Genomic DNA, 27900 nt, shown 5'->3' with positions numbered 1-27900 from the left:
AGCATGTTTCCCCAAAAGGTCAACGTGCCAACAGTACTGAATAAAATGATTCTCTTGTTTCTTGAGGTGACTTAAAGGGCAGCTCCTAAAATATGAGTTGTAGTCCTTTAAATGTCTACATTATTAGGACAATGCGGAGGACTTCAGCCATAACTTCAATATCTACCCTGGAGAATAGGAAAAAAGAAAGGGCATTAGAAATGTTCTTCATTTTCACTTTATGAAATTTCAAGCTTAGGACCTCAGTAGGTTATTTTCCCTGGAATCTCTCTGATTTTGTTTTTTCTGTTACCCACATAATTTTATGTATTGTAAATGAATTCTTTATAAGATGAAGATAATGAATACAGTTTTATGTGACAGTATTGACATCTCTGACTCACTTTATATGCACGTGTTGTATAATTACTCACACTTTCCTCTTTGGAGTTAGTAATCTGACATGGACATCCATGGATTTAAAAAAAAACACAAAAATATCCATATAAAATGAAGCCAAAGGTCAGCAATCAACCAGTAAATTCAGAATGGAAACAATGAACTTTTAAAAAATTCCTTGCTAGAGATACAGAGGTAGGTAGCCATCTTTTTGTCTTGATGAAGCTAATGTTTCATCAGAATTTCTTTTATGCATCAGAATTTCTCATATATGCTAGATGCTTTCACAAGTTACCTCATTTTCTTCTGGCAACAGCCCTAGTAGGTATGCATAATTAATCCTGTTTTACAGTTGAGGAAATAAAGATTCAGCAGTAAAATAACTTTTGCCTGGTCACTCAGTTGGTGTGTGGCACATCTGAGAACTGAATCCAGCTCTAACACTGATCTCTGCTCACTATAATACAACACAAAAATTAGGGTACATTAAGACTTCCCCAGTGGTCTAATGGTTAAGACTCTATGCTTCAACTACAGGGGACATGGGTTTGATCCCTGGTTGGGAAAATTCTGCATGCTACATAGGGCAGACTCCTCCCCCTCAGAAGTTAGATAATAGTTTAGGGGGGATTTAGAAAGCATGCCCAGTTAGTCTATCATACTGTGCCATATCTGCGCACACTTATTTCATTAAGCCATTACTGAAACTAGCAGTGTATCCTCAACTTAGGCCATCCAAAATGATGGTGTTTGTTTCATCAAAGGTTTATAAAATCTAACTTGAATCTCCTGAATGAAGGACTCAAAAGACTCTCATTCAAGGTAAGAATCAAACATGCATGCATGCTATGTTACTTCAGTCATGTCCGACCTTTGCGACCCTATGGACTCTAGCCCACCAGGCTTCTCCATCCATGTGTTCTCTAGGCAAGAATACTGGAGTGGGTTTCCATGCCCTCTTCAAGGGGATCTTCCTGATCCAGGGATCGAACCTGGGTCTCCTGCATCTCCTGCAATGAAGGTAGACTCTTTACCACTGAGCCACCAGGGAAACCTGAGAATCAAACATTACACTCTCCGTATTCTGTTTCCATTAGCAGGATTTTCACGGACTTGATCAAGCAGTTCGATTAACCAAGATATAAAGTTGGTTAAATATCTCCATCTAATAGTTCTTACTGACCATTCTCAGGTATATGTGTATATACCAAAACATAAACTACATACTGTATTTATGTTTCTGGGCTAAGGAGTCTTTACAAATGTACTAGAGAACTTTAGGAGTGAAACACTGAGGCAGATAATCTATGAGATCCAGAGAAGGAGCTTTATGGAAAGGTCTGTATTCTTAAGCACACTATGGACATTCTCTTAAAAGCAATTTTCTTTTTGTGTGTGTGTGTGTTTTGCTCATCTATTTTTTTTTTTTTTTTTACTTTAAGAGGCTGGTGGGCTTACTCTCTCCTGCTTTCTTGCTTATCATGGATGGCTGAGTCCCAGATTAAGCAGAGTTGCTCAGATACCCCATTGGCTGACCTCAAGGAACAGTGTCAGGGCCAGGGAGGTCCAGATTCCTCAGGACCCCGTGCAAGCCTGACAGTTCCTTAGATTGTTTGCCAAAGTCTGTTGCAGGGCGAATGTGGCTCTGAGTAGGACTTGTGCCGCCTGCTCTCAGCCACAGACCAGCCATCTAAGTAAACAATGCCTTTGGCGTGTAAATGGCATTTCAAGGAGGTCTCCTTGCTCTTCCTCCAGAGCAAGCTGCTGCTTCTAAAAGCTCTAAGCCCAGAACTGACAATGGCCAATAGGGAACATAATACAAGAATTCTGCTTAAGAGATAAGTCATATGGCTACTGCCTGAGGATACACGCAACTGCTCCGTGGTGGGGTCACTCACTCTCAAGACCTGAGGACTCCACTGTATGTCCAGAACTCTCTCTGACCTCTTCATGGAGGGCAAGAGGTAAGACAAACAGAGGAAAATAAGACTGGGGTCAAGTCACTAGCTTTATTTTCCAGCTTTAATTCCTGTTCTTTCTTATTCTTTTGCCTTTTTAAACATGTAGCAGCAGTCAGAAGGGGGAGAAAAGCCTATTAAAATGTTCAGATGCCTTTTGAAAAAAAATTAAATTTCCCCATTTTCTAAATTTAAAAAGTAGTTTTACCCTTCCTTTAGATTCTGTTCAGTTGCACAGTTCAGTTCAGTTCAGTCGCTCAGTCTTGTCCGACTCTTTGCGACCCCATGAATCGCAGCACGCCAGGCCTCCCTGTCCAGCACCAACTCCCGGAGTTCACTCAAACTCACGTCCATCGAGTCAGTGATGCCATCCAGCCATCTCATCCTCTGTCGTCCCCTTCTCCTCCTGCCCCCAATCCCTCCCAGCATAAGAGTCTTTTCCAAAGAGTCAACTCTTCGCAGGAGATGGCCAAAGTACTGGAGTTTCAGCTTTAGCATCATTCCTTCCATAGAAATCCCAGGGCTGATCTCCTTCAGAATGGACTGGTTGGATCTCCTTGCAGTCTAAGGGACTCTCAAGAGTCTGCTCCAACACCACAGTTCAAAAGCATCAATTCTTTGGCACTCAGCCTTCTTCACAGTCCAACTCTCACATCCATCTGTGACCACAGGAAAAACCATAGCCTTGACTAGACGGACCTTTGTTGGCAAAGTAATGTCTCTGCTTTTGAATATGCTATCTAGGTTGGTCATAACTTTCCTTCCAAGGAGTAAGCGTCTTTTAATTTCATGGCTGCAGTCACCATCTTCAGGGATTTTGGAGCCCAAAAAAGTAAAGTCTGACACTGTTTCCACTGTTTCCCCATCTATTTCCCATGAAGTGATGGGACCGGATGCCATTATCTTCGTTTTCTGAATGTTGAGCTTTAAGCCAACTTTTTCACTCGCCACTTTCACTTTCATCAAGAGGCTTTTTAGTTGCACACATGCCATGTAATAGAAGGAGCATCAGATTTAGTCTGGGAAAGTCCTGGCTTGGTCCTAGTTAGAGATGGGATTTTATCTTCATTTGGTCACTATATTATTAGTTGTAAAACGGTGATTTAAACCTATCTCACTGGATTTTGGGGAGAATTAAATGAGATAATGTCTACTAAGACCCTGGTGGAGGCCGTATACAGTAGGCACTTACAGATACAGAGACAATATTATTAGCCTGGAGAGATAACTGAACATTTTTCCTCTAAGGATACTCCCTTTTCTGGGTTTCAAATGGACAGGAAGCATTATTAATATTGCTGATGATATTTTATCCAAATCTTGTGATTTTGTACATTCTGTCCTTTCTGTGAAAAGGCCTACTCACTTAGAACTAAAAGAAGCTACTCTTATTTACTCCTGGAAGAAAAAGAAAGCCTTTAATCAAGCTAGCAAACAGCAATTAAGGATCCAAACGACTTCTGGTTACATAAGTGTTAACAATAAGTCACTTTAATACAGTCTTGCTTTTCGTTCACTCTCCAGCCAGTCCCTACATCTTCAAAAAGTTGTCCATAGTTACTGCCATCTCCTGAGACTGCTGTCCACACACATTGGGAGTTGTGAAGTAGTCTCCTAAGTAGAACCTCTGTTTCCAATCGCTCACCATTCTAATCCATATCATATCTGATGCTGTATGTATACTCCTTTGCTCCCATTACACATGAGACTAACCAATATCTCTGAAAAACAAATAGTGTATATGAACACATGTATATGAAATCTAGGAAAATGGTACTGATGAAGCTATTGGCAGGGCAGGAATAGAGACTGACATAGAGGGTGTCGGACATGTGGACACAGGGGCGAAGGTGAGGGTGGCATGAATTGGGAGAGTGGCACTGACATTTATACATGACTATGTGTGAAAGAGATAGCTAGTGACAAGCTGCTGTACGGTACAGGGAGCTCAGCTTGGTGCTCTGTAATGACCTAGAGGGGTAGAATGGGGTAGCAGGATTGAGGCTGAAGAGGAGGAGATATGTGTATAGATATAGCTGACATAAGAGATGTATGTTTGATCCCTGGGTTGAGAAGATCCCCTGGAGGAGAGCAAGGCAACCCACTCCAGTATTCTTGCCTGGAGGATCCCATGGACAGAGGAGCCTGGTGGGCTGGCTACAGTTCATAGTATTGCAAAGAGTTGAACACGACTGAAGCGACACAGCATGCACGTACATATTCCCTGTATCTAATCTTGCTTCCTGCTAACACTGCCTTATTCAATGCACTCATGATTTTAAAACTGTCTTATGTTGAAGGATGGGGCATATGAATTAGAAGCCTAGGAGAAAAAAGTAGTTTCCAAGAGGTACATAATTTTACTTGAGACAGTTACCATTTTAAAACCAATCTATGGCACATAGCAAATCACTAAAAATATATATGGCCTTTTCAGTATTTCTTTTAAGGACTTAGAAATGCAGTTTTCTGATGGCCTGGATTTCCTTTAATGGAACATCTGCTGTGGAAGTGTGCTGTTTCCCTATACTTTCTTCCAGATATCCGGAAATTCTGAGGATTAACTAATTTAAGCTTCATCAGGGTGTTCTGTTTACTAATTGTGACTAAATGTCAGGACATATAGCTGTTTGATTTGAAAGTGTTCATATTTCATAATTTATCTTTCCTGAAGTGAAACACTTGATAGAAATCCAACAAAAAATAAGATAAAAAAGGCAAATAAAGCAATCAGTTCTGTTTTCTTCTGTCATGGCTGGTTTCCCAATTGGATAGATTTTTATAAAGGGAATACTTTTCAAAATGCCAGGAACCTTCTGGTGATAAATCCAGAATGACTGAATATCAATTCTAAAGTAAGACATTTTATTCTTTTCATACTTCTAGACCATTTTATATAAATCTAATTTCTTTTTTTTTTTCTGATGACCCTGAGTTGTAAGAAGGTGGCATGATTAGACTTGCCTTGAGCTCACATTAACACTACACATAAGCTGACAAGCAACCTGTCAGCGTTTTCCAGATCTCTTATGTCATGAGGACATGCTCTAATTATTTGGACCCAGAAATATTATTAATAGACATGTGGTGCAAGCAGTGCTCTTAACACTTCTTTAGAAACTAATTTCTTGGAAATGGACAAAGACTGACTTTGTTAAGGTTAATTACTTAGTATTTACCACATCTGAAGGAACATTGATTGAGAGAGTTGCTTTATTGAACAAGGCGTGTGATGCTGAGACTATGGATTTAAGAGTCTCCTGAAATTAGCATGGCTTTTAATTATAATAGATTTAAGTCGGATATAACAATTTCAAACAGACTTCTATGTAAATGGTGACAAAGCCTACTGATTGAGTGAAAGGAATGAATTGACTGTACTGGCAATCTTGGTATTTATCTGTTAAACCTTATTTGTTGCTTAGTCTGTTTTCAGTCAATTGGGCAGTGCATTGGTATTGCACATTCTCCTCAAGTCCTTGGGTTCCTGTATTGTGAACTCCTGCTGGGATTACAGTGCTGCACACAGCAGGTATGGAGCCTTCCCCTGGAAATACTCTCAGTTATCCATTATAGGACAATGCAGGATCAAGAGCATAGCTTGGTACCACGGCAAAGAGCATGGGCTCTTGAGTCAGATGGCCTGGTTTTGAATCTGGCTTGACCATTCAAGATCAAACCAGTCCATTCTGAAGGAGATCAGCCCTGGGATTTCTTTGGAAGGAACGATGCTAAAGCTGAAACTCCAGTACTTTGGCCACCTCATGCGAAGAACAGACTCACTGGAAAAGACTCTGATGCTGGGAGGGATTGGGGGCAGGAGGAGAAGGGGACGACAGAGGATGAGATGGCTGGATGGCATCACTGACTCGATGGACATGAGTTTGAGTGAACTCCGGGAGTTGGTGATGGACAGGGAGGCCTGGCGTGCTGCGATTCATGGGGTAGCAAAGAGTTGGACACAGCTGAGCAACTGAACTGAACTGAACTGACCATTCACTAAATGTGTGACCTCAGGCCAATTACCTATCCCACCTATGTCTGTTTTCTCATCTGTCATGCAAGGTCTTGCCTTAATACCCCACCTCCTGCTTTGCCCACCCATCTTCTCCTTTACCCTCTTTTATTTCATGCCGTAACTTGCCACCTGACACATATGTGTTGGTCTATTTGTTTGTTCACTTTCTGATCCCCTCCACTGGAATTGAAGGTCTGTGAGCGCAAGAACTTAGTCTCATTCACCCAATACATGTAATTGTGCTTGACACACAACAAAGCAATCTATAGTAAGTTGATGGAGAGCTGAATGAATGGATGGACAATGGAGATAGAAGTCTCCAGGTTGGGCAAAATGTCAATTTTCTCTGATGCTCCTGGAAGACTGACAATAGTGAGAAGAAGAAAAAAAAAAAAAAAAAACCTGGAAGTTTATCACAGGAATAAAGGAAATAATCCAGGAATGGGAAGAAAGAGAGATTGATACTAGTGAAAAGAAGAAAGGTCTAGGTACTGTTAAATTAGTTTCATGGAAACGCATGAACAGTGAGTCTATCAAATGCAGGCCATAAGAAAGGCAGTGTGCCAAATTGAACTGAGGTAGAGGCTCATTGGAGGAGATGGCTTTATGCCTAGCTGATGATTTGGGGCAGCCCACACCAGTCATAAAGTGTTCTGTCAGATCCTAAAACAAACGGGACGTTATTCTTTCCTCGGAGGATATATAATCAAAGGCAAATGTTAATAAGGTGATGAATGAAGGGAGCTGCTGATCCAGTTCCATACAATGCTGACACATTACCCAGGTGGTAACATTCAGACAATGAATAGATATAAACAAATTTAATGCATAAATGCAGAGTAAGGAAAATGCACGGCACCAGATGCTCTTGGCCACTGGGGCAGAAGAAGTGCTTAGTGTCAAAGACAACCTTGGTCCTTGTCATGAGATCAGCTGTCATTGTGGCTGCTCTGAGATTTGCAGCAATGGTTGGTAATGTTTTTCCCTTCATCTTCATTTGAGACTCACTTATCAGGATTTAAAATATAAACAATTGGACTTCCCTGGTGGCCCAGGGGTTAAGACTCTGCACTTCCAATGCAGGGGACCCAGGTTTGATCCCTGGTCAAGGAACTAGATCCCACATGCTTCAATGAAAACCCAGCACAGCCAAATAAATAAATACTTAAAAATAATAAAATATGAACAAGAACTTATATGACCGTCCAGCATCCTGCTCATTTACAATACTTTACACTGCTTTGGATTTGGTAGCTTCATATATTGTGATAATCAGGATGCTCAAATACATTGCCACACACGGCAAATCTGGGTAATATCTGTGCCACAGTCATTAGCACCATGTTCCTGAAAGGTATGAAGAGGAGGCGGGAACCGTGCACGTAACACTTCACCCCCATCTACACCTTCCCCACACTTCTTCAGAACAGATGGCAGAGAGGCATTAGTTGTCTCATGTTTTGTTTTGAAATGTTTCATTGTAAAATAAACAATTCTGCAGTAGAGTTTTTATTTGTTAGCACATGCAACTAGACTTAAAGTTAAATGCTGTTATCCCACCACCCTTGCCCCAAAGCTGAATCAAACAAAAATAAAAATAAAGCATAGAATCAAAAGGAATGAATGAAGCTGAAACCCTACCTGCAACTTAGATCTCTGTCCTGATGTGTCTCAGCACATAGAACCTCCCTGTTCACCCATAAACTATGTTTTCATTGTGTTGTGTTTAGTTTTATTTTTCACTGCTATTTGTTTAAGTGGTATAGACCAAGTCACTCTAGTAACAATTATTATTGTTATTGCACCATGTAGGAGGTGCAAGGCTAGGCATAAAAGTGTAAGGTCACTGCTTTCAAGGGATTTAAAATCTGGTTAAGTATTTTTCTTGAAAAATTATAACTAAAAACACTCAACAGTACATACTAAGTGACAGCTATTGGTTTAGACAACAGCTGCAATTGTAGGTCAGGAGAAGGTGAAATGACACACACATAGAATACAGAAGGAAATGTTTCCATGAGATGTGAGTTGAGATTCAGATAAGTAGACAAGGAGACAAAGGCATTCCAAAAAGAAAGGGCAGTGAGAGTAGAGGCACTGAGACAGGAAAAGATGAATTATGTGGGGGCACAGACAATAAACGATGGCAGGAATGATGATGCTAGAGAGGGAGAAAGTCCCCACACAGAATGCACGAGAGTTGCCCCCCAAATTTAAAATTTTCAGGATTATCTCAAAACTTACTTGGAAGTTTACTCTGTTGCTGAACAGAGGGCTAGCGTATTATACTTCAAGTGTGACTCCATTCACTCATTCAGTGATGCAGCAGTTCACGGAGCATTCCTGGGTATGCGTTAGGTGCTATAGACACAATAAAGTTAGGATACGGTCCTTTGACCTCAAGAAGATGACAGTTTAATGTGGAATACAGAGAAATGTGAATTATAATCCAGGTTGAAAGTCATAGCCATGTCAAAACTGGAGTACCTTTGGTCTTTCACAAAAGCCCTGCTTTAATGAACCCTCATGAGAATAATGAAGAAGTCCAGGGAGGGACTCATGTATAATAATGAGTCCTTTCAATACTGCAACACAGGACAACTGTATTGACAATACATGGACTGGTATGCTGTAAATAGATAATACTTTGCCCTTCTTCTTTTAGTATTGGGAAAAAAGAAAAAAAGGAGATTGGGGGAAAAAAATCATCACAATAGAAGGTCAGGACCCCAAAATAAACAGGTGCTTTCAGAAGAGAAAAAAATGAATACATTCTGTTATTTCTAGTCATAGCTACAGATTATAGAATACACATTCCAGTACTCTTCTAGGTGTTTCACATATGTTAACTCAATTATCACAATATCTCAGACAGGTATTTGTGCCCCAAACACAAAGTCAGTAAGAGAATGAGCTAGGGTTCAAACTCATCTGTGTTCTTAAGCAGTAGCCATACAACTTTCTTACATGTGGGAGGATCCCTCTGGGTAATGGTGGTGCAGGGGAAGGGGGGTCTTCAGAAAGATGTCAAATAGAGAGCACTTAAATTTAAGGAAACTTAGAATGGGTGGAACGAACTGATATGAGAATCCACATTTTTGTTCTGCTTTCGTATTTTTCCATTTTATAAGACTGTGAAAGTGTCAGTCGCTCAGCTGTGTCCAGCTCTTTGGGACCCCATGGACTATAGCCCCCTAGGCTTCTCCATCCATGGGACTTTCCAGGTAAGAAAACTGGAGTGGATTGCTATTTCCTTCTCCAGAGGATCTTCCCGACTCAGGGATTGAACCCAGGTCTCCTGCATTACAGGCAAAATCTTTACCTTCTGAGCCACCAGGGAAGCTGGCAGAAGACTAGTAGAATTCAGTGTGAAGAGGGAATGGTCTCTTTTAGATAAATAATAATGGTATTGAATACTGACTGAACATCTATCTGTATGTACCCGGTACTCCTCACAGGTACCGTTATTATTCCCATTTTACAATACCACCAACAACAAAAATTGAAGAGACTCCTGTTACAAAGAAAGAAGTTTGTTTGGTCTTTATCACAACCTACACAGTTGGCAAGGGCTGGAATTTAGATGTGTCTGATGTCGCAAAGAGTCGGACACGACTGAGCGACTGATCTGATCTGATCTGACAAATCTTTACCATCACATCACACATTAAATGTCCAGGTTATTGGTCTTGTTGATTTGCTGGGTTTGCCTTTCTTCCATTAATGTATTAGGATCCAAAAGTTCTGCTAGGCTGGAGTGGAGTTAGGGAATGGCACTGTGGGGATAAGGCTGTATTTCTTTGACAAGGCAGCTGGCTCTTCATGGCATTTTGGAACCAGAAAAACTATCTGGGAACCATTAGGTACAATCCATTCCTATCTCTACTGAAAGTGTGGAAAATTGTGGATCTCTTTCCAATAACCATTATTTAAATATTTATCTATGAACTATTCTTTCTCTTAAAATAAGAAATTTTATCTATATGACACATCTTAAGTTAAAAGGTACAGAAACTGAACTAAGAATCACATCTTACTTCAAGTTCCAAAGTAGAGAACCATAATCATCAGAAGTACAGGATTTGGAGGTTACACTATTTCTATTAAATTTCTGATGGCCAGATAAGAATTTATTTACTGTTTGATCCAAATAAAGATATGTACATCAACAAAGGTATAGAACAGAGAGAAATTATTCATATTCTTTAATTTATTAAGGGGAAAGTTAAAAATGATGCTTATTAGACATCTTCTATATGTCTGTTATTTTTACATATTTTACAGTAACTCATTTGGTTCTAACAATGACCTGTATATTGTGATCTCATTTTATATATGAAACACTTGAACTTCAGTGTGGTTAAGCAAATCAAACAATTAACAAGTGGCAGAGGCAAGGTAGACACACCTAGCTTTCTCTCTTTCTCTCTTTAACTATGTTGGCCTGTACTAGAAGAGAAAAGAAACCAACTCTTTGCTTCTGCAAGACTTGTTATAAAGATTAAAAACACCCTCAACAATAGGAAAAGAGAGGTTTGCCGCTGCTACTGCTGAAAAGTCGCTTCAGTCGTGTCCGACTTTGTGCGACCCCATAAACAGCAGCCCACTAGACTCCCCCATCCCTGGGATTCTCCAGGCACGAGCCCTGGAGTGGGTTGCCATTTCCTTCTCCAATGCACAAAAGAGAAAAGTGAAAGTGAAGTACCTCAGTTGTGTCCGACTCTTAGCGACCCCATGGACTGCAGCCTACCAGGCTCCTCCATCCATGGGATTTTCCAGGCAAGAGTACTGGAGTGGGGTGCCATTGCCTTCTCCAGAAGAGACGTTTATAGGCAGAAATAATGCAAATGAAAAAGAATAAAAACCATTGCGTGAGCTGGACAAAACATGTATATGGGACACTTGAAGTCAAGTATTTTACTTCCAATCATAATTTTCCAACCTCTTGCTCCACTTGTTTCCCCAGATGCCATACAAATATGATACTAAATTTGATTTTCAAGGGAAAGGACTAGGACTATTACTAATAAGAAAATATGGTTTTGCATTTCTTTGGATAGCTTTATAAAATGTGTTCCCACTTCCAAAAGGTTGCAAAGAGTCAGACATGACTGGGTGTGCACACGTGTGCCCTCATACACATACACACACACACACACACATAATATGAAAGGTTCACTTTCTATTTAGGTACATTTCTCAAATATTGTCTTTTGCAATAAGTATACTGATTTAAATTTGACTCTGTTAATAACACTCTACTTTGGCTTTCAAATGGCTTAACCATGTCTAGAAGCACATGAATGAGACTGATAAGACCGCTCATGTGGTTTTGACCCTTAGAGAGGATAGTGGGTGGATATTATCCTTTATACTTTGTACCATTCTCAGAGGACAGTCACAGATGTGTAAACAAATGTGAAAAAGAAATAAAGGGGACAGCCAGATTGCCAGAGATCCATTACTTTACCCCTGGGGTATAGCCATAGTATAGTGGCTATTACAGAACTGGGGCAAATGCCAAGAGCACTGAATTCAAAGGGAGGCTCCCTGAAGTGAGTCATCTATTTAGACAACATCAGAGGAATATTGGGTCAGATCCTACTGGGTGAAGAGGTTACACCATGGGCATTTGGTAGTCACTTTGGGAATTACACTAATTTACGGCAACATGAATATAGAGTGGCAAAGTGTCATTAAAGGCTAAGGTAAATTTATTTCTATACAAGATAGAAAGGGCAGTTGGTCATGCATCTTTTCTTATTAGCCACACTTACAAACATGGATGGCAGCCATGATAGGCTTGAAATAAAGATAAAGGATAGATATCTAGTTCACTAAGTAATATCCTGGTGTCTTGAGAGAGCTGATGTTGTCATTAATCTTCTCTTTTAGCAAGAACTGGCTCTTTTTTAAAAATCATAGACCAACTTCCCATTCTGTATAGAGAGGCGAAATGAGACAGTTTTTAAACAACAACCAGATTCCAAGATCAAGGAACTTGTTAGAGGCTGGCCCTGCCACTGTCTAGCAATGGAACCTTGGGTAAGTAATTGAATCTTTGAGTCTCAGTTTAGTCACATGTAAGAGGTGCATAATAAGAGTATCCTCTTTATAAAACTTGCTATATAATTCGATAATATATAGAAAATCCATCTGTAACTTTAACAATGCTATACAAAAGTTAGGCATACCTGCTATATTTCAAAGAAAAAGGATTCAGCCAATATAAGTCAAATTTTAGTTTCCTAAACAAGAATATAGAATGAATCTTGAGTTCAAGTTGATCTGTCTTATAAGGACTAGGAAGGACAAGGGTGGTTAGGGTCATTTGCTGAGCTCAAGTCCTATTCACTAATTCGTTCTTTTATGGATTATGCTTATATTTAAGTAATTGCGTTAGTCACTCAGTCATGTCTGACTCTCTGTGAACCCATGGACTGTAGTCCGCCAGAATCCTCTGTCCATGGGATTCTCCAGGCGAGAATAATGGAGTGATTATTCCCTTCTTCAAGGAACTTTCTGACCCAAGGATTGAACCTGGGTCTCCTACATTGCAGGCAGATTCTTTACTGTCTGAACCACCAGCGAAGCCCATATCTAAGAAATCTTGGCGCGATTTCAGGCAAAGAACATTTCATGCAAAGATGGGCACAATACAGGACAGAAATGGTATAGACCTAACAGAAGCAGAAGATATTAAGAAGAGGTGGCAAGAATACACAGAAGAACTATACAAAAAAGACCTTAATGACCCAGATAACCACGATGGTGTGATCACTCACCTAGAGGCAGACATCTTGGAATGCAAAGTCAAGAGGGCCTTAGGAAGCATCACTACGAACAAAGCTAGTGGAAGTGATGGAATTCCGCTGAGCTATTTCAAATCCTAAAAAATGATGCTGTGAAAGTGCTGCACTCAATATGCCAGCAAATTTGGAAAACTCAGCAGTGGCCATAGGACAGGAAAAGGTCAGTTTTCATTCCAATCTCAAAGAAGGGCAATGCCAAAGAATGTTCAAACTACCACATAATTGCACTCATTTCACATGCTAGCAAAGTAATGCTCAAAATTCTCCAAGCCAGGCTTCCACAGTATGTGAATCAAAAATTCCAGATGTTCAAGCTGGATTTAGAAAGGCAGAGGAACCAGAGATCCAATGGCCAACATCCACTGGATCACAGAAAAAGCAATAGAATTCCAGAAAAACATCTACTTCTGCTTCAATGACTATGCCAAAGCCTTTGACTGTGTGGATCACAACAAACTGTGGAAAATTCTTATACCAGACTATCTTACCTGCCTCCTGAGAAACCTGCAGGCAGGTCAAGAAGCAACAGGTAGACATGGAACAATGGACTGGTTCCAAGCTGGGAAAGGAGTACATCAAGGCTGTATATTGTTACCCTGCTTATTTAACTTATATGCAGAGTACATCACATGAAATGGTGGGCTGGATGAAGCACAAGCTGAAATCAACATTGCTGGGAGAAATATCAATAACCTCAGATATGTAGATGACACCTTCCTTATGGCAGAAAGTGAAGAGGAACTAAAGAGCCTCTTGATGAAAGTAAAGCCTTTGACTGTGTGGATCACAATAAACTGTGGAAAATTCTGAAAGAGATGGGAATACCAGACCACCTGATCTGCCTCTTGAGAAATTTGTATGCAGGTCAGGAAGCAACAGTTAGAACTGAACACGGAACAACAGACTGGGTCCAAATAGGAAAAGGAGTACGTCAAGGCTGTATATTGTCACCCTGCTTATTTAACTTCTATGCAGAGTACATCATGAGAAACACTGGACTGGAAGAAACACAAGCTGGAATCAAGATTGCCAGGAAAAATATCAATAACCTCAGATATGCAGATGTCACCACCCTTATGGCAGAAAGTGAAGAACTAAAGAGCCTCTTGATGAAAGTGAAAGTGGAGAGTGAAAAAGTTGGCTTAAAGCTCAACATTCAGAAAACGAAGATCATGGCATCTGGTCCCATCACTTCATGGGAAATAGATGCGGAAACAGTGGAAACAGTCTCAGACTTTATTTTTTTGGGCTCCAAAATCACTGCAGATGGTGACTGCAGCCAAGAAATCAAAAGATGCTTGCTCCTTGGAAGGAAAGTTATGACCAATCTAGATAGCATATTCAAAAGCTGAGACATTACTTTGCCAACAAAGGTTCGTCTAGTCAAGGCTATGGTTTTTCCTGTGGTCATGTATGGATGTGAGAGTTGGACTGTGAAGAAGGCTGAGCGCCGAAGAATTGATGTTTTTGAACTTTGGTGTTGGAGAAGACTCTTGAGAGTCCCTTGGACTGCAAGGAGATCCAACCAGTCCATTCTGAAGGAGATCAGCCCTGGGATTTCTTTGGAAGGAATGATGCTAAAGCTGAAACTCCAGTACTTTGGCCACCTGATGTGAAGAGTTGACTCATTGGAAAAGACTCTGATGCTGGGAGGGATTGGGGGCAGGAGGAGAAGGGGACGACAGAGGATGAGATGGCTGGATGGCGTCACTGACTCGATGGACGTGAGTCTGGGTGAACTCCAGGAGTTGGTGATGGACAGGGAGGCCTGGCGTGCTGCGATTCATGGGGTCGCAAAGAGTTGGACACGACTGAGCAACTGAACTGAACTGAACTGAAAAAGCTGGCTTAAAACTCAACATTCAAATAACGAAGATCATGTTATCCGCTCCCATCACTTCATAGCAAATACATGGGAAAACAACAGAAACAGTGACAGACTTTATTTTCTTGAGCTCCAAAATCACTGCAGATGGTGACTGTAGCCATGATTTTAAAAGATACTTTCTTCTAGGAAGAAAAACTATGACAAACCTAGACAGTGTATTAAAAAGCAGAGACATTACTTTGCCAACAAAGGTCAATCTTGTCAAAGCTATGGTTTTTCCAGTAGTCATGTATGGATGTGAGAGTTGCACCATAAGGACGGCTGAATGCTAAAGAATTGATGCTTTTGAACTGTGGTGTTGGAGAAGACTCTTGAGAGTCCCTGGACCGTAAGGAGATCAAACCTGTCCATCCTAAAGGAAATCAGTCCTGAATATTCTTTGGAAGGACTGATGCTGAAGCTAAAGTGCCAATACTTTTGCCACCTGATGTAAAGAGCTGACTCATTAGAAAAGAGCCTGATATTTGGAAAGATTGAAGGCAGAAGGGGATGACAGAGGATAAGATGGTTGGATAGCATCACTGACTCAATGGACATGAGTTTGAGCAAGCTCTGGGAGATGATGAAGGACAGGGAAGCCTGGAGTGCTGCCGTCCATGGGGTCTCAAAGAGTTGGGCACAACTGAGCAACTGCAACAATTTCAGGCCACAAATATTTTCCTTATATTTTCTTTTAATTTTTTAAAATAATTTTAGGTTTTATATGTAGTTCTATAATCCACTTTGAGTTACTCTTTTATATATTTTGAGATGCTGATCAGAGTTTTTTTCTTCTTAGTGTATAGACATCCAACAGATCCAGCACAACTTGTTGAAAAGATGATCGTTTCTGCACTCAAGTGCTTTTTTTTTTTTCAGTTGATTTTATTTTATTATATTTTTAAAATTTTATTTTTTATTATTTTTTTTGGGTAAATTCTTAAACTATTTTATCCATTAATTGTGTATTTTATTAATCACAAATCAAAAGGTCTCATGCTGCAAAATTTTTGCAAAAATGACTAGTTTTTAAAAGCTTTATAAATAAAATCTCTCCCTACCAAAAAACTGAGTTAAATTCAATCATCTTTTTTTTTTTTCCAGTATGTTTTTAAATTTTTATTCCTTTATTTCTCATGTGTTCCCCATCCTGAACCCTCCTCCTCCTCCTCCCTCCCATACCATCCCTCTGGGTCGTCCCCAGTGCACCAACCCCAAGCATCCAGCATCGTGCATTGAACCTGGACTGGCATCTCGTTTCATACATGACATTTCACATGTTTCAATGCCATTCTCCCAAATCTTCCCACCCTCTCCCTCTCCCACAGAGTCCATAAGCCTGTTCTATACATCAGTGTCTCTTTTGCTATCTCGTATACAGGGTTATCGTTACCATCTTTCTAAATTCCATATATATGCGTTAGTATACTGTATTGGTGTTTTTCCTTCTGGCTTACTTCACTCTGTATAATAGGCTCCAGTTTCATCCACCTCATTAGAACTGATTCAAATGTATTCTTTTTAATGGCTGAGTAATACTCCATTGTGTATACGTACCACAGCTTTCTTATCCATTCATCTGCTGATGGGCATCTAGGTTGCTTCCATGTCCTGGCTATTATAAACAGTGCTGTGATGAACATTGGGGTACACGTGTCTCTTTCCCTTCTGGTTTCCTCAGTGTGTATGCCCAGCAGTGGAATTGCTGGATCATGAATCCTTGTCAAAAGTCAATTGTCTCTGTGTATGCGTGGACCTTTTCTCCTTAGTTTTGTTGACAAGCTTTCTGTTTGCATGCCTGTGTCATGCTGTTTTGGTTTCTGTGGTTTTATGATAGTCTTGAAATCATGTGATATTAGCTTTTCAACTTCATTCTTTTTCCAAGCTGTTTGCATAATTCTACCTTGCATTTACACATGAATTTCAAAATCAGTTTGTAAATTTCCACCACAAATCCTAGGATATTTGATTTGGACATTAAATCTATACATCAATATGGGAAAAGCATCAACTTTTCCAATTAATGAAAAAGATACCTCTTTATTTACTTCAATCTTTATGTCTGTCAGAAATGACTTATAGTTTTCAGTTTATGGGTCTTGCATATCATTTGTCAGATATATCTCAAAGTATTTTCTTTTTTAAAATGCTACTGTATGTGTATTATTTTTTTTTTTAAATTTGATCGCTTGCTGCTGGCATAAATACAATTAATTTTTGCACATGGATCTGTAGTCTGCAGTCTTGCTAATACACTCTCTTATTCGCTTTCTGTTTTTGTAAATTTTATATTTTCTATCTAGATGTTTATGTTATCTGTGAATAAAGGCAGTTTTTACCTTCCTTTCCAACCTTTATACTTCATATTTCTATTTCTTGTCTAATTGCACTGCCTAACCCTGGCTATAATGCTGAATAAAAGTGATGACAACAGTCATTTGGTCTTTTATTATGAAGTAAAAAATTGGCTGTAGGTTTTTCGTAGACACCATTATCAGATTGAGGAAGTTTTCTTCCTATTGCTGATAAGCCAAGAGTTTCTATTAAGAATGAATATTGAATTTTCCAAGCACATTGTTAAAAATTTTTTTGCACCTATTGAACTGATCATAGATTTTTTCAGAAGTTTATTAACATGGTGAATTGCATTGATTTTTTGCAAGTTAAACCAACCCTGCATTCATGAGATAATGCCCATTTGGTCATGATCCATTTATTAGAGTTGATTCCCTTTGCTATCATTTTGTTCAGAATTTTTGTTTCTTTGTTCATAGTAATAATGGTCTGTCGTTTTCTTGTAATGTCTTTGAGTGGTTTTGGCACTGGGGTAATAATGCTGGTCTCAGAATAAGTTAGAAACTCCTCTACTTCAGTTTTTTGGAAGAACTACATTGGATTTCTACTTATTTCTTATTGTTTAGTAGAATATCTTCAGTGAAACTGTTTGGGCCTGGGGTTTTCTTTGTGAGAAGGTTTTCAACTATTAATTCAAAAATTTTTAGTAGATCTAGGGTTTTTTTTTTGTTGTTTTTGTTTTTTTTTTTAATTTATTAATTTTAATTAGAGGCTAATTACTTTATAATATTGTATTGGTTAGATCTAGGTTTATACAGGTTTTCTATTTCTTTTTGAGTGAGCTTTGGTAGTTTGTTTCTTTCAAGAAATTTGTCCATTTCATCTAAGTTGTCACATTTATAGGTATAGCTGTTCATAATATCTCTTTATTATCCTTTTAATATCTGTGGAATCTGTACTGATGTTATCACTCTAATCACTGATATTGGTAATTTGTGTCTTTCCTGTTTTCATGACCAATCTGGCTAAAGATTTACTAATTTTTCTTCATCTTTGCAATGAACCAACTTTGGTTTAATTGATTTCTCACTGTCTTTGTTTCCCATTTCATCTATTTCTACTTTGATTTTTATTATTTCCTTTCTTCTGCTTCTTCAGTCACTAAGTTGTTTCTGACTCTCTTCTGCTAGCACTGGCTTTATTTGCTGTTTGTTTTCTAGCTTCTTAAAGTAGAAGCTGAGGTCACTAATTTTAGTCCTCTGAAGACCTTTATTCTTTACCAACTTACTGCTATAAATTTCCTCCTAAACAGTGTTTTAGTAGTACTTCACACATTCTGATATATTTTCACACTCATTCAGTTGTGTATTGTATTTTCACATTCATACTTTATAATTTCCCTTTTGATTTTTCCCTTGATCCATGAACTATTCAGATTTGTGCTATGTAGTTTTCCAAATATTTGGAGATTTTTCACAAATATTTCTGTTATTGGTTTTAATTTAATTCCACCATAGTAGTCAGAGAACATACTTTGAATTACTTGAATACTTTTAAATTTACTAAAAATATTTTAATGGCTCAGGATGGGGTCTCTTTCAATAAATTTTCCATGTGCTTGTGAAAAGAAAGCATTTTGCTGCTCTTCAGTGGAGTGTTCTGTAAGTTAAGCAGATAAAGTCGATTAATAAGCATTATTCAAGGGTACTATATCACTGATTTCTTAATTTCTTTTTCCATACATTATTGACAAAGGGGCACTGACATCTCTAACAATTACTGTGGGTATCACCATTCCTCCTTGCAGCTCTATCAAGTTTGTTTTCTCCCTATGTATTTAGAAACTCATTAGATACATGTGCATTTAGGACTCTTTTGTCTTTGAGAACTGACTCCTTTATTGTTATGAAATGACCTTCTTTTTCCTGTTAATATTTTTTGCTCTGAAATCTAATGTTAATATAGCCATTCAGCTTGTTTTTTTTTTTTTTTTGATTAATGTTAGCATAGCATTTAGTTTTGTTCCTTTTACTTTATATATATATAATATTTGAAGTGTATTACTTTTTGGCAACATATAGTTGTGCCTTGATTTTTTAAATTCAATGTAACAATCTCTGCTTTTAGTTAAGGCATTTAAACCATTTACATTTAATGTCATAATTGACATGGTTTGATTTAGGTCTATCACTTGCTATTTGTTTTTTGTTTTTCCCATTTGTTCTTTGTCCTATTTTCTCTCTTTTCTTTTGGATTAAATGAATTTTTTTTTATGATTCTTGTTACATTTCTATTGTTGGATTATGGGCTATAACTCTTGGTTTGGTTATTTTAGGAGCTGTAATGCACTTTTTAAAGTCAAAAGTTTTCCATTCAAATACCAAGGAGTATATAAATCTGAACCCCTTTAAAAGGTCTGTGGTTATGTGTTTTGTCTTTTTTTTTTTTTTTTTAAGAGGTACTGAAATGAATGGGCTGAAAAGATCAAGCTAAAATGAATGCTTGCAATTCATAATCTTTAAAATGGAGTCAAAATGCCAGAATACACTTTACTGCTTTTAAACCAAGTTCACCATAGCCAGTACAGAGCCAAAGTGAGATTTTGGAACAAGCTGAAAATTCTTCTTTTTAAATAATATGTTGCTCTTAGTGATGCCAGGCTCAATTTCTTGATAAGTTCTGGATATCGGAAATTGTGTTTACCCAGACAAAATATTAATACCTGACACTGAAAATGAACTTAAAAGTTATGTTAATATAATCATCACAGAAATGAAATTGTTATTTCAGTAATATAGGAAAAACACTAGATTCAATTTTATATACCTTTGTAATTTTCTGTTGAACATAGTTGGAGGCAGAACTGAGAAATTCCAGGAGCCCTATGCTGGTCAGTGAATCCTAAGACCCATGTATTTACAAGGTGAATGTCTCCATCTGAGGCATGGAAACCAGTATAGAAAACCCCTGTGGTCTAGACTTGTTCTAAGTATTGCTAAAGAAGCAATTGGTGTGGCAGAAACATGGACATTCAGAGACAGACAACTGCAGTATGAGTTTTCCTTTCATCACCACTTAATCTCTGCTTGTGCTACACAGGATAGATTACTTAATTTCTCAGAATATTTCCTTATTTTAATATCTATGTATCATATTTTAGCTATAATCTAAATAATACTTATTTTACAATGTTTTGGTGAGAATTGAAAGAGGAAACTTTATAACAACTATGATTAATTAAACAATAGCAAATGTAATAGCAAATGTAAAATTTCCACTTTGGCCCTGCCATGTCATTCTTTCTGGAGTAATTAGTAGTTGTCCTCCACTCTTCCCCTGATGCTGGGATAGACTGAAGGCAGAAGGAGAAGAGGGTGACAGAGGATGAGATGGTTGAATGGCATCGCCGAATCAATGGACATGAACTAGTGCAAACTCTGGGAGACAGTGAGGGACAGGGAAGCCTGGAGTGCTGCAGTCTATGGGGTCGTGAAGAGTCGGACACGACTTGGCGACTAAACAACGACAACAAATGTAAAGCATTGTTTCTATTATTTATTTCCTTTTTGTGTATTAGAGCAAAAACAGAAGTATAGCAGTAGGGATGTAATGAAGATAAAATTCCTTCTTAGAATCCAGATATTCATATGGTGTTGCTATTATCAGTTATCATTAAGAACAATAATTAATGAAGGGGTAAGTGAGGACTTAGATCAAACCTCTTTATTCAGCAGGGCAATGGAATTTCTCTTGAGCGATGCCACTCATTGTTGATACGTAATGCTTTCCACTTTCTTACTCTCCCACCCTGAGTACAATGCTCTAGGTGACAGTACCCAAATCAAAACAACGTAATGCAGTGTTTTTCGATGGGGTCATGAAGAGTCAGACATGACTGAGCGACTGAACTGACTGACTGACTGAATGCAGTGTTTATAACTGTTTCATTACAGGCTCATCATTTTTGCTCCAGTTGAAAATGATGGTCTCTTAGAAGTCTCCAGAGCAGTGTGGCTGCTTGAGAAGCTTGTGTTACTTGAAGTGTCTACTAGCACTAATCAGCATGGCCTGCTAGACTCCCCAGTTGATTAGATTCTTCAGTAAACTTCTGATTTGTCAATGTTTTCTCTTTGACAAAGCTAGCTTTCTCTTTCATTTCTAAGCACATTGCAGAACTGCCTTAAAACAAAGATGCAAAACTTCTGGAGCATTGAGACCGTATTGGAAATCTTTTGAAAACCTTAAGGGCTAATTCTTTGATGTATACTTGCATAAAACAGCAATGCATTATTGAACGTAGTCATATCAAAAAAGGTCAGGCATTGCCATTTGCCATTTGTAATCTCCAATAAAGTAAGGGTGTATGTGTGTGTGGGTGTGTATGTGTGTTAACAAGATGACTTTGAACAGGACCAAGGAAATGGAAGTAGTAAGGCTTAGTATAAAGATGCCTAAAAGGTTGAGAATTATGAAAGTTGGGTTTTGCGCCAGGTTCTATTCTGTGAGGTCATGGAGTGCAGGGGCATAAAGTTTTTCTTTGCATCCTGAGCTCCTATTATGTACCAAGTATTATCTGCTGCACGTGTAGAAATATTTTCTACATGCCACTATTAGCTGTGAGTTCCTGGGGTAGTCAACATTTCCGAATCTGACTACTTATCAGTCAACTGGAGACAATAGTCACAAAACCTTACAGGCTATACTGTGAGGGCTAAACCATTGAATGCAATCACATATAAACTGAAAAGCCTATAATGAAAATCAGAGTTCATATTGATTGGGAACACAGGCTCTGGCATCAGAGGACTTGATCAGAATAGATAGGATCTCAGATTTTTGTGCACATTCTTTAAGCTAATTATAGTTTATCTGAAAAATGGAAGTCAATATTGGTTTGAGACGGTAGATAGAATCCAGATTAAAAAAAAAAAAGAAGAAGAATCCAGGAATCCCACTGTCTTCTATAAAAAAAAGTCCTATGAAGTGACAGGAGAGGTATTTTTAAAAAGAATGATAAAACCACATAGCATTGGGAAATACGGACTTGTGCTATCAAAAAGCTAGAGATTTTGAAGCATTCCTGAAAGTTAGAAATAGGACATTAAGATAGGAGGAAACTATGCCCCAAGATACGAGTAGGAAAGTACGCTCTGAAGATAAGAACAGGTAAAAAGGTGCACTCTGTGCTTAGAGACATACAAGTAGAAGAGGCATGTCTGTGTGAGTAACTGTGAAACTAAAATCTCATCAGCAGTCTTGTTACTCCCCTACTTCAATTCCTCCATTTGCTGAAATGGTGAGAAAGGGCCCTGGTACCTGGAAGACAGCCACGACCAAGAAGAACCAGAGACTTTGAGGAGGAGCAAGGCACCCCCAAGCCCAGAAAGAGAGGTCCCAGCACACTACAATGAACTTACATTTCTCCTTTTCCCTTTTTTAAGAGTACCTATAATGAGAACCTGTATCTTCTTCCCTCAACCCTCTCGCCCAAAGATTTTCAAACACAAAGTGAAAATACAAATAAGAATCAAATTAGGAAATATTTGGGCTGAAGCAAAAACAACATGAAAAATATGAACAAAGGTCAACAAATAACACCCCTCAAAAGTACATAAGGAAACAATCAATAAAACTAGTAGAATATTTTAATATTTAAATAAAAATAACACTCCAAAAGAGAATCTAGAGGAGAATAGCATCATAAAAATAAGAAGACAGTTATAAAAAATGAAATAGTTAAAGAATGTGGAATTAAAAACTTCCAGAAAACACAAAAAGTGTCTCCATAGGCAGGTGGAAAGCAGAAAGGACACAGCTTCAGGGCAAAAGGAGATGAATAAAAAGGTACAGAGTGGGAAGAGTAAGAGTTACTGCTCTTAGAAGATTAAACAAGAGAAGCCACGTAAGACTGCCTAGTTCAGTGGCTACCGCATAGGAAGGCTACACTCTACAGGAACTTTATTACTCTTATTATAGTCGTTATAATCGAACTACCCAATTCTTAGTTACTAATTTTATCATTGTTATTATATTATCACTAAAATACAGTCTCTGCAAGGTCCTACGTCTAATATTCTAAGAGCTGATGACAATAAGAGGAAGTAGAGGTGGAAAGGAGCCAGGAAATAGGACTCTAGGACCTAGGGGCAGGGTGATGACACTCAGTAGCTAGTTTAGGTGAGGAAAAGTAGGAAGCTAGATGTGAGGACAAGAAGGAAAGGGGAATGGGAACAAAAGAGAACTTCCTGACCTGATGTTTAGGGAGAAGCAACTATGGGGCTGATGTTGCAGATTAATTCTGGGTTCAAAATGTGATGTTACCAGGGGCCCACGATGGTACTGGCGTGGGTTGCCATGCCCTCCTCCAGATGGAGGCCCCACGTTGGTCAGAGGCCACACAGAAGGCCAGCATTAGGCTCATGTCATGGCATCCTATGCCCTGCCCACCAAAGCATCCTATGGATCCTTTGGATCAGAGATAACCTTAGACCAGATGGGTCTCCCAGGATGGTTCTGACTTAGAACAAACATTTTGGGACTATGTACTATAGCAACTCCACAGATTAAGAAGGTTTTACATTTTATTTTCATCAAGATTGACAAAGCTACTCCCAATTTCTTAATCAATTAAAGCTTCTATCACCTAATAAGAGGCTCCCCAGGTGGCTCTAGTGCTAAAGACCCCACCTGCCAATGCAGGAGATGGAAGAGACTTGGGTTCAACCCCTGGGTTGAGAAGATTTCCTGGAGGAGGTCATGGCAACCCACTCCAGTATTCTTGCCTGAAGAGTCCCATGGATAGAGGAGCCTGGAAGGCTACAGTCCATGGGGTCACAAAGAGCTGGACAAGATCACCTAATGTGAATGCTGGCATCAAAGTGATTTTGTTTGCTTGTGAGACATGTTGTCAGGCTATAGACTAATATATGAATTTACGAATCCCTAATGCAGGCAAGCCCCTGAGTGCCTTTTGAGAGTTACTTCTTTAAAACTTTCCTTTAGGCTTCAAGTTGGTCTTTGTACCTCAGAATTCTATCATTTACCCCAATACCTAAATAAATATCTTTATTTTCAAGAGAGATACGCAGGACACCCATTTCTAGACGTCTTAGAAAGAACTCATTTAACTAAACATTATATCTCATTACCACTAAATGTCTAATAATAAAATCAGTTTGCAGATACCATCTCCATTTCCATACATTATTTATACAAGCGTGAGGTTTGTAATTTCAAGACCAAAAATGTTGATAGAAATTTACCTATTATTGAAATGGCGTAATTTATTGATACAGCACACAAATGATGGAGGTGACGCTCGCAGTTTGGAAGCTGATGTATAATTGACAACACTAAACAACCTCATGAACAAGAGCGAAAACTGCATGATAGGCCCTGCCTGAGAAAATGCTAGCTATAAAACTAATGTATTTGACTTTTATGTTTTCGTAACCAGGCAAACTTTTTTGTGGGCAACTGATAAGACTGTTGGCTTTCAATCTGTGAGCACATAAAAAAGCATCAATTGGCCTGAAGAGACAGGTACAGTCATCTTCTTGCCTACCTGCTTCCCAGTTCTCCAGCAATACCAACCATTCATTAACATTGGCATGCAAAAGGGAAATCTATAAAAGATTGTGTTTAAAGCCTCATAAATGATTGGGCTAATTTTTTTATCAGCAATATTTCTTAAAACCAGAAAAAATTATGATTTAAAATACTTCATTTTAGAATCAAGATACTATATTATAATAAGAACTGTTGCAATTATTTCATTCATTCAAGGTTTATGTCTTGGGGGGAGTAAATTTAAAATTTACTCAACATACCAGCTTTCAGATCCCAGGATAATAGACAGTGCTGGACACTGTTGGAAGTCTTCCCAATTCTCACTCCCACACTCTACTTTCCAATAAAACTTTGATTCCATTCGACCATCCAGTTTAAGATGTCAGTCCTGTTGGCATCCTAACCAACACCTCCATGGATACACAGTGCTTTAGCCTAAAGCAGTCATTAAAAGCCAAGTTTGCAGGTCTGGTGTTAGATTGGGAGAAGAGATAATCTGTGATTGGTCCTCCTCCAATTAAAGCACCCAGACAGACTTGGATTTCAATTATTTGCAGGGTCTGCCCAGACATGAATATAAAATGTTAATCATAAGTTATTGTTTAAGATGCAAAGAAAGTAAAGCTCCATTCACTTAAATAATAAGGAAATCAATCATCTCATATAATGGGAAGCCCAAAAGGAGAAAAGATTTCATGTTTGGCTAATTCAAAAGCCATACCATGTCCTCCTGGGCTAAATTCCTCTTATCCCTCTCCCCTATAATCTTTGGTATTGTCTTGTTCCTGAGGCTGGTTCCTCTCCTCCTCATTGGATATCTGCTGCTAGCAATGAGAACTGTGTACTTCATTATTCATGTCCAGCATGAGAAAGAAAACCCCTGCCCCAACTATGCAATGAAAATCCTTCCCCGTGTTCCAAATCTAGATCACATAACCAACTAACTAGATTTACTATAGTCATTACAATAGAGTCTGATCCTGCCTAGCTTAGAAATTTAAGACTGTCTCCAGACCCTGGGAAGTATTTAGCTTCCCTTCAGTCTCCTGGGCTGCTTGAGGGAGGGGTGGATACCTGAATAGATTCAGATTCTGTTTGGAAGAAGGACGGAGGTATGGATGCTTGGGAGGGAATCATCAGCATACACGATCCAAGGAAGACAGTTCTTCAAATTGTAAATTGGCAGAAATAACCTCTTTTATGGGATTTTGAGTTAAGAGAAAGAATATCACTATTTCTTTTTGTAAATAATGATGTGGTATTGGCAACATCCACTGGATCATCGAAAAAGCAAGAGAGTTCCAGGAAAACATCTATTTCTGCTTTATTGATATGCCAAAGCCTTTGACTGTGTGGATCACAATAAACTGTGGAGAATTCTGAAAGAGATGGGAATACCAGACCACCTGATCTGCCTCTTGAGAAACCTATATGCAGGTCAGGAAGCAACAGTTAGAACTGGACATGGAACAACAGACTGGTTCCAAATCGGGAAAGGAGTACGTCAAGGCTGTATATTGTCACCCTACTTATTTAACTTACATGCAGAGTACATCATGAGAAATTCTGAGCTGGATAAAGCACAGGCTGGAATCAAGATTGCCGGGAGAAATATCAATAACCTCAGATATGCAGATGACACCACCCTTATGGCAGAAAGTGAAGAGGAACTAAAGAGCCTCTTGATGAAGGTGAAAGTGGAGAGTAAAAAAGTTGGCTTCAAGCTCAACATTCAGAAAACGAAGATCATGGCATCTGGTCCCATCACTTCATGGGAAATAGATGGGGAAACAGTGTCAGACTTTATTTTGGGGGCTCCAAAATCACTGCAGATGGTTACTGCAGCCATGAAATTAAAAGACGCTTACTCCTTGGAAGGACAGTTATGACCGACCTAGGTAGCATATTCAAAAGCAGAGACATTACTTTGTCAACAAAGGTCCATCTAGTCAAGGCTATGGTTTTTCCAGTGGTCATGTATGGATGTGAGAATTGGACTGTGAAGAAAGCTGAGCACCGAAGAATTGATGCTTTTGAACTGTGGTGTTGGAGAAGACTCTTGAGAGTCCCTTGGACCGCAAGGAGATCCAATCAGTCCATTTTAAAGGAGACCAACCCTGGGTGTTCTTTGGAAGGAATGATGCTAAAGCTGAAACTCCAGTACTTTGGCCACCTCATGCGAAGAGTTGACTCATTGGAAAAGACTCTGATGCTGGGAGGGATTGGGGGCAAGAGGAAAAGGGGACGACAGAAGATGAGATGTCTGGATGGCATCACTGACTCGGAAGTGAGTTTGAGTGAACTCCGGGAGATAGTGATGGACAGGGAGGCCTGGTGTGCTGCGATTCATGGGGTCACAGAGAGTCAGACACGACTGAGAGACTGAACTGAACTGAACTGATAGATAAATATAAATATTTCAGTATTATCTTTTCACTGGATCATATGAGTTATATCATGATGATTTCTGAATTGACAAAGCAAAGAAAAATTTCTTCTTTTTCATGTTTAGTAATGTACTTTTGGGAAGCTATGGCAATTTATAAATCCTCAGATTGAGCGATTTCTTTCTCAGAAGATTTACTGGAATTTTCCCTTTCAAGTCTTCCAAATTCCTATCTATGAAGCACTTACATAGCACAAGCTCTTCCTTCCCACCTACTTATATAAAAGTTGATGGCGATTCACTGAAATGCTGCTATGCTGATCACAGTGATTAAGGAAGGAGTGGAGTGCTGGGAAGTGGGCATTTTTTCAAGATTAAAAAAAAAAATTGATACAGAAAGGCAAATTGCTTACAGGTCTCAAAAATCTCCCAGCCTAACTACAGCATTTCGTGCCATGCTCTCTGTACACAGAAGGCAAAGAAATGCTAACTCTGGGATGCCTGGCACTCCATGATTTGGGATATTTGAAATTAATTCTATTCCCACTGGCAAGCATAGGTGTGCTCTGTCCAGCCACAGTCTGCTTGGTGAGGGCTGTATTTTCTCACTGTATGTG

At 38.9% G+C, this 27900-nt stretch overlaps 1 protein-coding gene and 1 non-coding gene across 12 annotated transcripts in view; one reads left to right on the top strand and one right to left on the bottom strand.

Moving 5' to 3' along the window:
* Nucleotides 1-27900, bottom strand: part of RNLS (renalase, FAD dependent amine oxidase) — a 318654-nt gene that overhangs the window by 145382 nt on the left and 145372 nt on the right. The gene's annotated exons all lie outside the window — the stretch shown is intronic.
* Nucleotides 7395-7467, top strand: TRNAG-UCC (transfer RNA glycine (anticodon UCC)). The gene has a single exon. It is a non-coding gene; the product is annotated as a tRNA-Gly (tRNA).

The sequence above is a fragment of the Bos mutus genome, chromosome 26, assembly GCF_027580195.1.
Source record: "Bos mutus isolate GX-2022 chromosome 26, NWIPB_WYAK_1.1, whole genome shotgun sequence".
Taxonomy (NCBI): domain Eukaryota; kingdom Metazoa; phylum Chordata; class Mammalia; order Artiodactyla; family Bovidae; genus Bos; species Bos mutus.
This window is presented reverse-complemented; position numbering and strand designations above follow the sequence as displayed.